Source organism: Vidua chalybeata, chromosome 5, assembly GCF_026979565.1.
Source record: "Vidua chalybeata isolate OUT-0048 chromosome 5, bVidCha1 merged haplotype, whole genome shotgun sequence".
NCBI lineage: Eukaryota > Metazoa > Chordata > Aves > Passeriformes > Viduidae > Vidua > Vidua chalybeata.
Genome location: NC_071534.1, coordinates 59,519,767 through 59,534,097, shown reverse-complemented (window position 1 = coordinate 59,534,097; position 14,331 = coordinate 59,519,767). Strand labels below are relative to the sequence as shown.

General features: G+C 42.3%; 1 protein-coding gene across 3 annotated transcripts in view; it reads left to right on the top strand.

Moving 5' to 3' along the window:
- Window positions 1–14,331, top strand: part of LHFPL3 (LHFPL tetraspan subfamily member 3) — a 258,336-nt gene that overhangs the window by 177,305 nt on the left and 66,700 nt on the right. The gene's annotated exons all lie outside the window — the stretch shown is intronic.

Sequence of the window (14,331 nt, the reverse complement as noted above, 5' to 3'; positions counted from 1 at the left end):
ACATTTCTGTGGCTGTCATCTCCGGATCTCATATCTTCACCAAAATCCAGCCCCCTGTGCACTGTGAGGTGTACATGGAAACATGTTTGAGCTCCCTTAGAGTACAGTCCTGTCACCTCGGGTCAGAAGACAGTGCCACAGAAGAAAGGAGATTGGGCACTGGGTTTACAACCTGGTCCTGTGGGACCATGGTTTCTTTGTGCCCCAGGTTTGTCTGCTCAGCTGCACAGTTATGGATGAAATGCACATTTCTGAAGTTTACAGTCCAATGCTCTCCCTTGAAAGCTCCTTTCCTTTGCCTCTCTCTCTCTCTCAACAAGTGACTGAGTGAGCTCTGTGTGTTTCATCTTGCACAAAGGGGTCAGTAATGCTGAGGGTGAGGGGGTGTAGGGGTGGGGCAGGGGGTGTAAGGAAGAAATGGGCTGATGCTAATAGATGAGAGACCCATCAATAATATGAATAGCCAACAGGGAGAGCTAAAATTGGACCAAGCTACAGCTTGCTGCCAGACAGTGGGAGAAACACAGGGTAGCTTCAAAGGAGGCATTTTATTGTTGCTTTGGTATGTGCCAAATGTAGGGTGACCTTCAGCAACTTGGTGCCCCTGCCCACGGCACTAGGCTCAAGCTAGGTGATCTTTGAAGGTCCCTTCCATGCTAAACCCTTATGATCCAGGGCTCAGGAGTCCTTTGCTGATGATGGGGTAGGGCATGTCTCCACACAAGGAATTACCATGTTATGGCTTCATCCCACTTGTACCACCAGGTTCCACGTTGAGCAAGCAGGGGGAGGGCGAGAGCCACAGTGCTGGTGATTCAGAGCTGAGCCCCGTGGCTGCTCCAGGGGCAGGCACTGCAGCATGCCCAGCCATGGGCAGGCACACGAGAAGCATGCCCAGGGCCAGAGCTGTGAGAGTGCCTCCACTTCTTCCTTCATTGAAACCCTCACTGATCCAAAAAGGAGCTTGCAGTGTTGCAGCACATGGAAATCACTCAACAGCAGTAACTGCACTGAGCCTCTGCTGCCCCAACTCTTTGCAAAACTGCATTTTATGAAGCCTGATCACTTCAGTGAACGACTTCTTGACCCTGGTGTCCATCCATCACACAGAGCAATGTGTTTGCCAACAGGAATATCTACTTGGACAGTCAATGATTTAATAAGCTTTTCTTCCTACACGGAATTTATTGATTTTTGCTTTTAGTGAGAGCAAAAGACTGTATTGTCAGAGTAGGTGTTCTGCCATGCTTGCATCCTCTCCTCATGTATACTTTGTTATATTTCCCTCCATATGATTTCCATCATCCCTTACTGCCACAGATATGCTTCCTGTCATCTTTGTGCCCTGAAGCATCTAATTTTCTTTTCACTCATACTTTGACTAATGTCTTCATAAGTTCTTCTTTCCTCTACTTTATTGTGGTGTGGTTGCTCTAGAAGGTACTTTTCTGAGAAAACCTTTGTGATTTGGGTTTGTTTTTTCTTGTAATTGTCATTAATTTCCACTTCTTCACTTGCCTTTGGCAATTCCGAATATTTTATCCTGATGTCTTTCTTGATTTCTTTATTTTTCAAGTTAGCAAGGTATTTTTTAATAGTTGTTAAATCAGCTGACTTAAATGTTTACCTTTACAAGTCAGAATTCTATGCTTTTAATTCACAAGACTGTGAATGTGGGCTTTGTGTCTAATTTGCACCTCCCTTCTGATTATTTAGTTAGGACAATTCTAAAAAAGGCAATGGTTTATACCATGGCCAAACTTGCAGATGCTCATGACAGAGTGCAATCACATCTTTCAATTTTCCATTAAATAACTCATTCTTCATTCTTCTGAAAACACATCACTGACACATTCATTTTCCTGTTTATTACCCCTCTCTACATCCTTAAAAACAAACAAACAAATAAATCACAAAATATTTTTGTCCTTTACCACACATTAAGGAGTTATATTTCTCAAGAAACAGCTTTGTCCCCTGTAACTCAACTGCTTTCCCTAGAAAGTCACGGGAAGAAAATATGTGTGAGATCCTGCTGGAATGAGCATGGGCTGGGAAAAGAGCAGGATCTTAAATTTCTTACTGTGTCACCATGAGACCAGGCAATTGCCTGCAGAGCAGTGATGATCTGCCACTTGTCGATGGATATTCCTGTTTGGGAATCACTCAGAAGCTGGAGGAAAGTTACTCCCTCTAAGGGCTGAATACTAAAGGGTCCCAGATGTGGGATCTGTGTTAACACAAGGCACTGCATGTTCAGGCTCAGGCCACATATCTTTTGTTTCCCTGGGCTATTCCACCACTGCTACCACTGTTCAGACTTCCACTCTTCTATAGTAAGTATATGAAGATTTGACAATTTTTTTAAATGCTGAGTAAAGGACTCTCCATGCTAAAAAAGTCTAGAAGTACCAGGATAGAATGTCAGTATCATCTTTTTTTTCCAGCCTTGATCTCTCTCTAAAGAGCTGCATTTTGTCAAAGATAAATTGATGAAAGCCTGAAACATCATTGCATGACGCACTCACTTTCCTATTGCAAAGCCAAGCGTGGGAGTTAATTTTTGCCAGCTTCTTACCATGGGACTGACAATTTAAAGGAATAAAAAGTAGCTACAATGAGCTTCAAAGAAGGTGGGGATTATTGTTTTCCTACAGGTGAAATCATACCCACCTTCTTTTGAGCCTTTTAGTCCTGTTTAGTTCAATCTCATCATCTACTGAATATTCTAAACATACTGGGAACCATTTGCTAGATGCAAAGGCAGAGCCACAGCACAGCATTTCTAGTCCAGGCTGCAGGACTGATGCACAGAGCTTGCAAGGGTGAGCTCACCAACTAAGTGAGGGTGAAACTCTCTAATAGGCATTTGAAGGGTGTTGGTGCTCCACTGGGGAAAACATAATTGTTTATCTCTGGAAGATGAAGAGAGAGAGAAAATGGAGCAAGGATATTTATTTTATTCAGGTAGAAAACTCTCTCAGAATGAGAACACAGGTTTTTCTCTTGAATGATCCCCCAGATGAAGGCAGCACCCACTGGAGTTGTGCCAGCCTGGCTCAGTGCCCTGAGCCACCCATCCTGCCCGGGACAGGCGGGAGCTGATGTGGTCACCCCTGCAATGCCCTGCTGTCCTTCTGCTCTGGGAATAGCTTCAATAAGGACAGACAAGCAAGGGGTTCATTGTTCTGCAAGGCATTTTGGAAACACAGCAAACCAGGCTTTAGGATTGAATGCCAATGCTGGTTCTTGACATGACTATCCTGCTGGGAGGGGAGAAACAGCAAGGAGGGGCCTCTTCTCCCTGCAAGACCCCAGATGGCATCTACACTCCTGTGTGCCTCCAGATAGCTCACACAGGGTCCCAGAGCTTGACGCTGCAAAGGAAAACTGGATTTTATCCCCACTCTTAAAATATCACCCATTTGTGCCCTTGTTGGGATGGACTGAAAGGTAGCATGTATTCAAGAAAATTGTCTCTTAGAAAAGCATTGAGACATCTTCATCAAGCACTGCAGACTCCTTGTCTTCTCTCAGCAGCTTGTTTTAAACCCTCATTATTAACATGTTTTGCCTAATTTCCACTCCAGATATATTTGGCTTCAGCTTTTAAGCATTCATTCTTTTCCACCAAAATAAAGAGCTCATTTCTCTCCGTGAAGAGTTATTCTCTGTAATCAAGACTTTTCAATCTTTTTGATAAGCTAGACAGAGAGTGCTTTCTAAACCTCTCTCTCCCCATTAGGTGCTTTCTGTAGTCCTTGGCCCCCTTTTGCAGTTCTTCTCTGCTTCTTTCCCAGTTTTTCAGCATCCTCAGTGGATACTAAGACCACAGATAGCACTATTAGCCTCAGCTCCTGCCTCCATCTCAGCATCCCCTGTTTAGCCAGTCAAGGTCTCATTAGCCTTCTGAGTTATTAGAGGACTTGAGTTTTTGTCTTCTTGTTTGGCCTTTAAAGCCTTTAGAGAAAAAACAGCACTTAACTAGAGCAGATAGTATTTCTTTTTCTGTGGAGTATAACTCTCTATTTAGCTGTACTTAAAAGCACTGGATTTGTCTGACCAAGCAACAGGTCTCATATCACTGCCTCCTCTTCATCTTTTAAACATAACATCGATTCTTGTGCAAGCTGCAGATTTTATCAGCCACAATCCAATGTAGCATCTGCACTGCTGATGAGCAGTTTTAGGTCTAGGAACAATCTCTGTACATCCCTACTAGGTACCCTATGTTTAATGAGGATGGCTTATTGCCAAATGGTGCTCAGGGAAAGCAGTTCTTCATTTTTGTTTCCTATGTGCTTTATTAAACCTACATAGTGCTCATGGAATATCATACTGCCCTGGAATATCAAGTCAAACACCTTAGAAAGTCTTCTATATTGCACATAAATTGCATAAGTCCACATTTTATGTAAGCAGCTTGAAATCTGGGGCAGTAGCAGAATGTTTGTCTACACTGCAGGCTTCACTCTCACTGTGTTAGTTTGGCAGCTGGAGGCAACTGCCAGCCATAATCTCCAAGAGCCCATAATCTCCAAATCTACAAGTTTATTTACCCCGGCACCCTACTTGCCTCCTTAGCAGCACAGTTACAAAGTCAGTTCAAGAGAGAAACCCTTTCACATCAATTCATTGAGAAAGTCATGGCAGTGTTTGAGAGAAACAAATGTAATTTGTTAATCGGCATTTTTCTGGCATTTATACAGGCCAATAATTCTCTTGTCCACCCAGAGAAAGGACCTACCTGTAGGAGATTTTTATTGAGGCCTGGACAGGAGACTTGGTGATGTCTGGGGAGTGTTCCCTCCTACCCAAAATCTTGGAGAGCACATTGTCAAAGGAGACAATCTTGGCTAGGAATGAATACTCACCACAGACAAGATCGAGACTTCATCCCCTCCTGGCATTGCAGAGGTGTCCAGGGCAGTCCCAGCAGACTTTTCATCATGACAGATACCTGGAAATATTTCATACAGTAGGAGGGAGATCCAACAATAACTGTCTTCCTGGAATACAAGAGTAGGAAACAGCAGGGGTCCATAGAAATGCTCTTGAGTAGAAGCTCTCCACCAACCAGGAAAGCTGAGCATTCCCTCTGTGTTCCATGCAGAGCTCAACTGCCTTTCATTTCAAATGCCTCCTGGCCTTTGTGTTTTCTCTCACAGACAGTCTTTCTGCATTATATTGGCTTTCCTGGATCCCAAGCTTAGAAACCCATCTCTCTCCTCAAGCTTCAAGCTCCCTGCATACATCCTGCTTTGTGACTGCTCTAGGAGGGTTGGATCCCTGAAAGGTGGGTGCTACAGCATCATGGTTTCACACTATCACCACTTTGTGGATCTAACACTCCAGAGAACTCTGCATCTGCAAAGGAATGGTGGGATAGGTCTACACTGATATCTAATTGTCAAGGATTTTATGACTGATTTTCACAATCAAAATCAAAAAAAACCCTCAATCCAAATACCATTTATTTAATATTTCAGTACTACTCTGACAGCCAGAGGAAAGCTGATGAATTTTGTCTCCTCTTGGAATCAGGGACTCCTTAGGCAATGATACAGGATTTCAAAAACTGCTGAACTGCTGTGCTGAAACTTTGAAGAAAAAAGTGCAACCTGAGGCAGAAAGAAGTCACAGAACATTCCAGTGCAAATTATTAACATTGCAGGTATTCATTATCGACTGGAAACGGGAGTGTGCAAAGCACTCAGCAAATGGCACAGCCCCCAGCCTGGCACTCATGCAGCTGCCCCCCCACTGCACTGGGGCAGTGGCTGTCGTGAGGCTAGGTCAGGGCTCCTCCAGCACCCCACTGCTCCTTGTGCTTCCTGGCTGCCAGCCATTGCCTTCTGATGAGAAAGCATATTTTAGGAATCTTTTTGTTTAAAGCAGTTGTTAAGGTTGCAGAACGAACTGGCTTGATTCAAAGAAATAGATGAAGTCTATAACTAAGGCATTCCCATTGAGCTGGATGCAATTTTTCTTTGGGTTCCTTTGAAATCTTCCTCTTTAACAGCAGAATTTTGGACTAATAGTTCTTCCTTTTTCAGCCTTTCCTACTTGAATAAGGACTTTTCTTCCTCCCCATTCTGTCAGCAATGTGGTGGCTGTGAGGAGGAATGCAGTACATTGGACTGGCAGTGGTCTATCTTTTCAAAAGGACTTTTGGGGGACCTGATTTGAACTGACTATCGGGAAGAAAATGTCCAACAAAACCAATTCCTGTGCTGAGAAGTTTAATGCACCCAATGTCATTAGGTATTTTTCAGAAACAGGGTCCTAGCACTTAGCAGAAGGCAAGAGCAAGGCTCAGCCCTTCCATCCCCTGTGACCATCCCCCCACCCAGCTCCACAGTGGCCCCCAGCCTGCGTGTCTGTGTTGAAGGATGATCCTATTGCTCCATAGCCAGGGTTTCTTTCCACATCACTGTGGCTGTGCTGTACTGACTGGTTACCAGCCCAGCTGTGCTGAGGTGACCTTTATTGCCCTGCACTATAGAAGCTGCTCCAGTTTTTATAAATATCTCAAAGTTCACTGCATGAGGGGACTGCAACTAAGGCTTCCTCCCTCTGATGCAAGGAGAAGGAACAGCTGCTTTGAGTTAGACCCTTTTGTCTGCCTCCACTGGCTGTTACAAAGAATGATATTTTCCTTCCCCCTTCTGCACACAGGTGGTACTTGGGCTATAGTTTCTCTGAATGCTTTATGCTGCAATTTTACCTTTGAAATATGCACCTTTTAGAAGCCACTCTAAATTCTGATTATATCTCTGTTTCTCCTAAGGAGATGAGGGAACACACTACTTGTGTCCAAATTACAGAGTTAGCTACCCAGGTGCACCACACATGCCAAGTAGGATGAATAGTGGGAAGAGGAGCACGCCAGCAGTTCACAGTCATTGCTGTATATTTTACTCCTTGTATTGTTAATATATTAAGTTGCTGCTTGCAGAGAGCAGCAATGCCACTGGAAAAAAATGCAAGGAGGGAGCAGGAGTAGCTGTGACACAGTTGGCTTCTGCCAACTCTTTAGACTCAGCACTCATTCCTGTCCATGCAAGGGCTGAGGGCTGCTGTAGCTGCTCACCTCAGGGCTGAGTTTGGGTGGCTTGTCTTTGAATGTTTCTGATGATTGCTGACCACACTTGCTAATGATAAGTGCTCAGTGTGGAGGAATTTACAGACGCGGCACTGCTGCAAGCAGATAAGGAACTTGGCTCCGATCAGAGAGGGGTGCTCTTCTCTTGATTTCTGGGTCCCTTGGTTCATGCAGCAAGAAGCTGGTGTCAAACAGCGCTGGCAGCTCCAGCTTCTGCTAAAGAAATCAGAAAGAACCTGGTGATGCTCCAAAATACAAAATGCTGGAAGGATGTTCAAAGAACCTGTTCTCAAATGGCATGGGGAAGACACTCACCCTGTGCAGAGGTACCCCCCTTGGGCTGTGCCACCCAGAAGGGAAGAACCACAACAGTAGGGTCAGCTTGAAGGCATCTGTTCTCATGGGGTGAAAACTCCCTTGATGTTAATTACAAGGGCCCCGGCATTACAGTTACATATGAGATTTATCCAATATGCATCTTTAAGAGTTTATCTTGATCCTTCATGGCTGTGATTTCCAATTTATACTGGTTTGAGATCTGAATCTGACACCTTATCTAGTGCACTGCATACTGATGGTTAGAAAACTTAATTTGTCCTAGAATAGCCTGGTTTTGCAAAAGGACATTGCACTGAAAGCCTTTTCTTGTATAATAATTTTGCTTTAGAAACTGATTACTCATGGTTCCCATCAGATCTGAATTGCAGATATCTGGGGGAGTGTAGCACTGGGATATTTTAGATTTAAATCACTCTGCTATCTGTTCTACTACAGCTCTCTTCCAAAGTAGGCTTTATGTTATAAATTACTTTATAGATTTGTAAAGCATGACATAGAAACATTATACACCCTGTGAGTGCTTTAAAATTAATTTGTTCTTGAGCGTGTCCATGTATGAATGAATTTGACATAAGCTTTTCAATTTTATGCTTCACTACAGAAAGTGCACACAGTACCAACTGTAAATCAACTGCCACACTTACTGAAATAACTACTCAGCTATGAAAAGAGAGTCTGCCCAATATTTAAAGAAGACTTAGATACAAAAATAATAATGTGTGCAAGAGAGCTGGCATACTACCTTGGGACTTTCGAATCTAAACCAGTGAGGTTTGTAAGGTACCATCAGCATGCAGATCCTTCAGGTTAGGGCTGTCTGACAGAGAGATCAGGAACTGAAGGAAGTTAGTTGAGATCATTATTGTCTTGACCACATTCCTTGAGCTGAGTGAATCACAAGGATTCACCAGCACCTCTCCTATGTGCGCAGGTGAAGATCGCATGCATGGACTGTCACAAAAAGTGGGATTTTCCATGTGCATGATTGATGTTCAGAAGGGGTGAGCAGCATTTAGAAACAGCATTTTTCATTCTTTTATTATTTTAAAAATGCAATTTGGGATCATAACAATTCTTTATGAACTTGTGTCAAATTCAGCAATAGTGGTTCCAGCCCTCCCTTGCCTGGGAGAAAGGAGCCCCCACACCCCTGCTCCAGGGCAGCTGCTGCTCATCCAGGACATTCTGGGGAATGGGGCTGAAACCTGTTCTTTCAGTGTGATCTAATCCAATGTAAATGGCTTCACTGGCCTTTGCCACCAAGCTAAAACCTGATGGTGCTGTGTCTCAACCATAGGTTGTACCAGACAGAAAAATCACTCAAATACGTGCCCTGCTCTGCTTAACTGCTGAGCATTTGTACAGTTGCAATGAAAAGTAAAATAGTCACAGCAGGAGAGCTGGAGAACATCTTATTTCAGGTGACCTCTGGCTGGAGCTAGAGAACATCTCTAGTAAAAGAAGGGCTTTGGCTCAAATCTCTGCGTGTAGAAGAGTGGGTTTTGACCTCAGTGAACATCTTTTCCTTTGAACACCAGGTCAGGGAAGAATAGCTGCCATTCCTTATTCTTCCACTTTGTGATGCCAAGCTTTTTTTCCTCTACTTTTATACCATGTCCCTCAAATCACGTATTTTGCTGATCTGAAATTAAATTTTTTCAGAATTGCTTTTCAAAAGGCTGACAGAAACCTCTTTTTTTCTGTTTCTGCTACTGATCAAAAAAAAGAATCAATGATTCTTACAGCTGCCATGCTCAAAACCCTCAGTTCAAGCTGTCGTGCTGAGAGTCTAGGGAGACCCAAACCAAAAGCAGTAGCCTAAAAGGGAAAGAAACTAAAAGAGACCTCACCCAACTGCCATAGATATAGGTATTGATATAGGTATTCCTGTTGACTGTAGTGATATAGCAGAGAAATCTTTGTCCTGTATCCTACAGGGAAGTTTACTATATAAGACATACACCTTAGAAGCAAAATCAAACATTTTGATGGGTGAAATAACTTCAGGAACAGACTTTAAAAAATCATGCATTTATGGTAATAATAAAAAGGGATGAAAATTGAAGGTGCATTTAAAAAGATTAAGCCCAAACTTTGCTGCTTCTCTGAGAAAACAGTGGAAATAACCTTCAGCTGAGAAAACAAGTAAGAAGAATGGTTTTTATTTTTAATAAGATGTTAAATGCTGTGTTCTTATAATAACAGGCATAACGCAAGGCTTTTAAATAGCTTTGGTAAGGGAGGTTCCAGCACCCCTGCAGTGTGTGACTTACATACAATTATTGACGTGGTTTGCAGACAAAAGAGCTACTCAAATCAAAGTATTATTAGTAGTAATACCAAGTTCCTACTAGAAACCCCAAAAATGCTTTTTATATGGGCAAGTATTAATATAACTACAAGTTATTCTAGTATGAATCTAATATTTACACTACTATTAATAGCTGCCTGCATAAAAATCATTGTTGGGTTTTTAGGAGTTTCTTTTTTCAAAAGTCATGGAGAAAACTTTTCTCCAAATGTTTTTATTAAAAAATGTGACAGAACTACCTTTCAGCTCAGCCTTGCTATTAATTCTCCCCAGGATGCTCTGTGTTCTGGGAGGTACTCAGAGCCTCATTGCCCAGTGCTCTGATGACAGCAATGCACTGGAGAAACCAAGTCAGGGCTCTCTCTCCTTCTCTTGCTCACCCCTTTCCCAGTCAGCATGTGAGAAGGAGAAAAATACCTTCTCCTCCTCCTTGCAGGCTCCAGCAATGAAGGTGGGTCTGGCTCTAGAGTCCAGGTCTCCATCCAGCAAAGCTTTTAAGCACACAGTTAATCCATCCCCATTTAGAAAAGTGCAGCTGTAGCTACATTTTGCCAAGCAAGACCCAGGAGCACACGCCAGCCAAGGGACTTTGGTAAGTGCTTTGGTGAGCAGGAATGGGCAGCTGAGAGGGACCACAAAAAGATAACAGCAAAAAGGAGCAGAGAGGGCAGCTCCAGTGGTATTGGAGCAGCAGGAGCAAGGAGAGCTGAGTCAGGCCATGACTCAGAAAAGTTCACTCCAGTTTCAGTGCCTTTGTTGATTCTGGTTCACCTTTCCCAAGTCACTTCACTGTGCCATTGGAGTTAACAGCAATATCTTTGACAATATCCTTCTGAGGTTTACACAAACAAAGGGCACATTGTGAAAGCCAAATGTTAATGATGACATCTTTGGTGAAATCACCTGGTTTCACAAGTAATTTCCATTATCTCTCTAGAATTTGCCAAAAGTTCTTGATTCTGACCTTGGGGACTCATCTGTGACCTCACATCTTCCACTGCTTCACACTTCTGTAGTCAGGATCCCATTAGGTCAGGCACAAGGAAAGAAACATGAGTCAGGGCAAAATGCTCAGACTAATTCTCCAAACATCATGGGCAGATTTAAGAGCAGCCAAGGGAAAGTAACTCACAGCCCCTCTGCTTGTGGAAGCCTACGGATGCCACATTCATGTGATCCAGCATCCATGACCACAGGGAAAAGAGCAGCTTTCAGGCAAGTTAGTTTCAAGAATGGGAATAACTGAGTGTCTAGGAAGGAGGGTGAGATTTCAGTTGCTGGGAGTAAAAAATTAACACAGTAAATAAAAAGCCAGACCAACTGAGGAGCCCCTTTTCAAGCCCCTTCGCATTGCCTGGGACCAAACCCCAGCTCAGCTGAAGAGCAGGGCACAAATCAAGATGTTCATGCTCAGAGTACTCCCCAATATGCCATGACTGCCTCTTACCTTTGGTGTGTGGGCTGTTAATTTACTGGAATGATTGAAAATGTCTCTGATGATCTCAAATGGGAAGCCCTTCTTCAACTAAATGCTTCACAGGAAATTTTCTTTTTGGAGAAGCACATACCAAAAAAGTGCTAAAGACAAAAAAGTGCATTGTTCAAGACAAATCTAAGAGTTGCTGTCATCTAAAATAAGCAGCTAGTGCACTTTGATGTACAGCAGACACTTTTTGGATGTTACAAAAATAGCCCCTTGTATTAATCTGACAGGTCCGGCCCCCTGGAAGTGCACAAGCAAAGCTTTCTGATGCTTTGCTGACTCACTACACCACCAGCTCCTGACAGGAAGCCTTCTTCTAAATGTGCCCTGTAAGCTTCACTAATTGCTGTGATGTATAAAATATGGTATGTGAGGATGATACAGGTTACAGAGGCTGAAAAATTATGTTTAATTAAAAGCTACAAAATCTCAGCATCATAAAGACTCTTTCTGTTAGTGATCTGACAAGGCTTCTTATATCTTACTGTAAGATGTCTGTGGCTTTAAATCATCAAGCACTTCCATTTTCCCTCAAAAATAGGAGAATTTCATCTTAAGAAACAAATTAAACAACTAGTTTTTATACTAAATATGCTTAACCTAAAGCTTTCCTCCTATTATTTCATAAACACCTTGAGATTAGAGAGGCTCCACTACCTTAGTAAAGATGAATTTCATGTGATCCTGGGAATACAGCCATTGCATTAGTTATTCTTCTTTTTGTAAATAATCTGCATGATTAATGAATGGAGGAGATTTATTAAGAAGAAAGGACATGCTTTACTGTACCATTAAAACCTGTTTATTGCCATAGGCAAGATGTCATCAATATTTCTAGCTGAAAATTTCTACTTGTGATATACATCATGCAGAATTTTACTGTAACCATTAAAAAAAAGCTAAAAGAATATTTTATCACTGGGTACAAACAGCCATATGCAGATTTTAAACTATGTAACCAAATGCATAATGCATCAATATATATGATACTTTGGAAGAAAGGCATTACAATTGATTATTTCACAGATCTTTCAAAGACGGAAAAATCTCTTTAAACTACCTCCAGAGCAAGGCTACTCTATACATCTAAATAAGACCAGCAAGTGCTAATATCTGTTGTTTCACTGCAAATATGTACTTTCTTTATTGTCTTTAACATATTTCCCTAAATTCACAGTGGTAACAAAACGGTTACCACTGCCCCAAACAGCTGATTTATATGCCAAATAGCATGGTGGAGTAAATGCCACTTAGGACCAGTTCTATCAACTTTGTTCGTACAAACAATCACAGTGATTTAAATAGAATCAATCAAGTCAGCAGGATTTAGTCAGGCAACATCTACATTAGCAAAAGGAGCAGCACTGCAGGAGGAAACAGCTTGTGCTGGGGGCCCAAAGTCTGTGCCAGCAGCATGGTGGAGAGATGATGTTATTCCAGCCAAGCTCCTGCTTGGCCCCACAGGTACCTCTTAGCAGCTGGAACAAACACAGTAACTGGGAAATTCACTTCAGAAACATTCTCCCGATCCCAAGTGAAACAAGGATGTGGGCACGTCCCCAGATGGCCACAAGCCTGCCAGTATCTCACATGCATCATCACGGTTTAGCAAAGAAAAGTTCCTCTGAGTCTTCTCCACGGCGTTCCAAGGAAGAGACTGCACATCCCATGTGCTGAGGTGGCAGCACACTGTGTGTCCTGCAGGGCTGGACAGGCAGGGACATCCTTGAGTGATCCTGGGGAAAGGGAGAGCATGAGGTGCATGGGAACCTTCATCAGTGCTTGAATGAAGAATTGGTTTTCCTAGGATACTTCCCAAGTGTATCCAATTGGTGAAATGCTTCTGGATTTTAACAGCTGCCACCTAATCTGCACAAAACACCATCACTTCCACTGAACCAGGATGTGCCAGAGGAGGCAGGGAGCCAAGCATGATTACATCGCTACAAATTCCTGATCATTTACTCTCACAGCGCAGAAGGACAAAAATAAAATGGGGAATAGGAAAATGATATCCCTATTACTTGCTTCATAAGATACTTTACCTCATTTTTCCCCAGCATTATAAATGAGACAGCTGCCTTGCTTTGTATCTCAGTACTCATCCAGTGTACTCTTCAGCACCTCTATTTGTTCTATTTTTCATTGCTGAAATAATGGTAGAGATAAGCCAAGGGAGGCACTCCAGTACCAGTATACAAAGTTACAGCTTCCAAGACAGATAAAAATGAAATTATTTTTTCAAAAAAATGTACATACACACATACACAGATTTTTTTTTCCTTACTGCCTACTTTACTGAAAATTCAATAAAGTCAATATGTTGATTATTTTCAGCAGGGACACGCCAATCACATAATCAATACATTTATATATTTCCAGCTACTGTATGTAATTTCTCTGCTGTATTTTGCAGTTCTTCTACATTAGGCCCAGCTAGAAAATACAGCTCTGGTGGTAGTTTGACTTTTTGTGATTTATATGTTAAATCCACAGTAAAGTCCTTAAATTCCTTTCAAAACAATTTTCAAGTGATAGGAACCATTGGTCTGTGTTCTTAGTTAAGAAATTACTGGTTTGAGATAATGTCTCAAATTCTATCTATGTTAGTATCTCCTTTCAGGCTCCCCTTGAATAGCAGAAGTTTAGGCCAATTGATTACTCTGCCACTCTCTCAGGAGATAATTGTTTTCTCCATCTTGTTAGGGATTTTTAGCTGTTCAGTAGTGTAAAGTGCAGATGTGCAAGTACTTTTTTTTCTTGATACAAATCCTTCAGCTTTCAGGTGACTTAGTATCTGCCCTCATCAGACATGAAAGGTATATGCACTGTGCAAAGTACTGTGAATTCACAATACATTACAGGAGTAATTACAGGAGATGACTGAAGAAACTTTGAGATCCAAAGTACTGTTAGGTTCCCCCAGGCTTTCTCAGGGTAGCATGGGCACAACATCTCACCAGGGGAGGCTTCTGTGGGTGCACAATTAAAAGCACAGCTAACCTTAACGGCTAAAGTGCATGGCTAACCTTAAAATTTAAGCCAATAGGAAAGTTTGTGCATATAAAAGGATTTGGTAGGCTGGATCTTTCA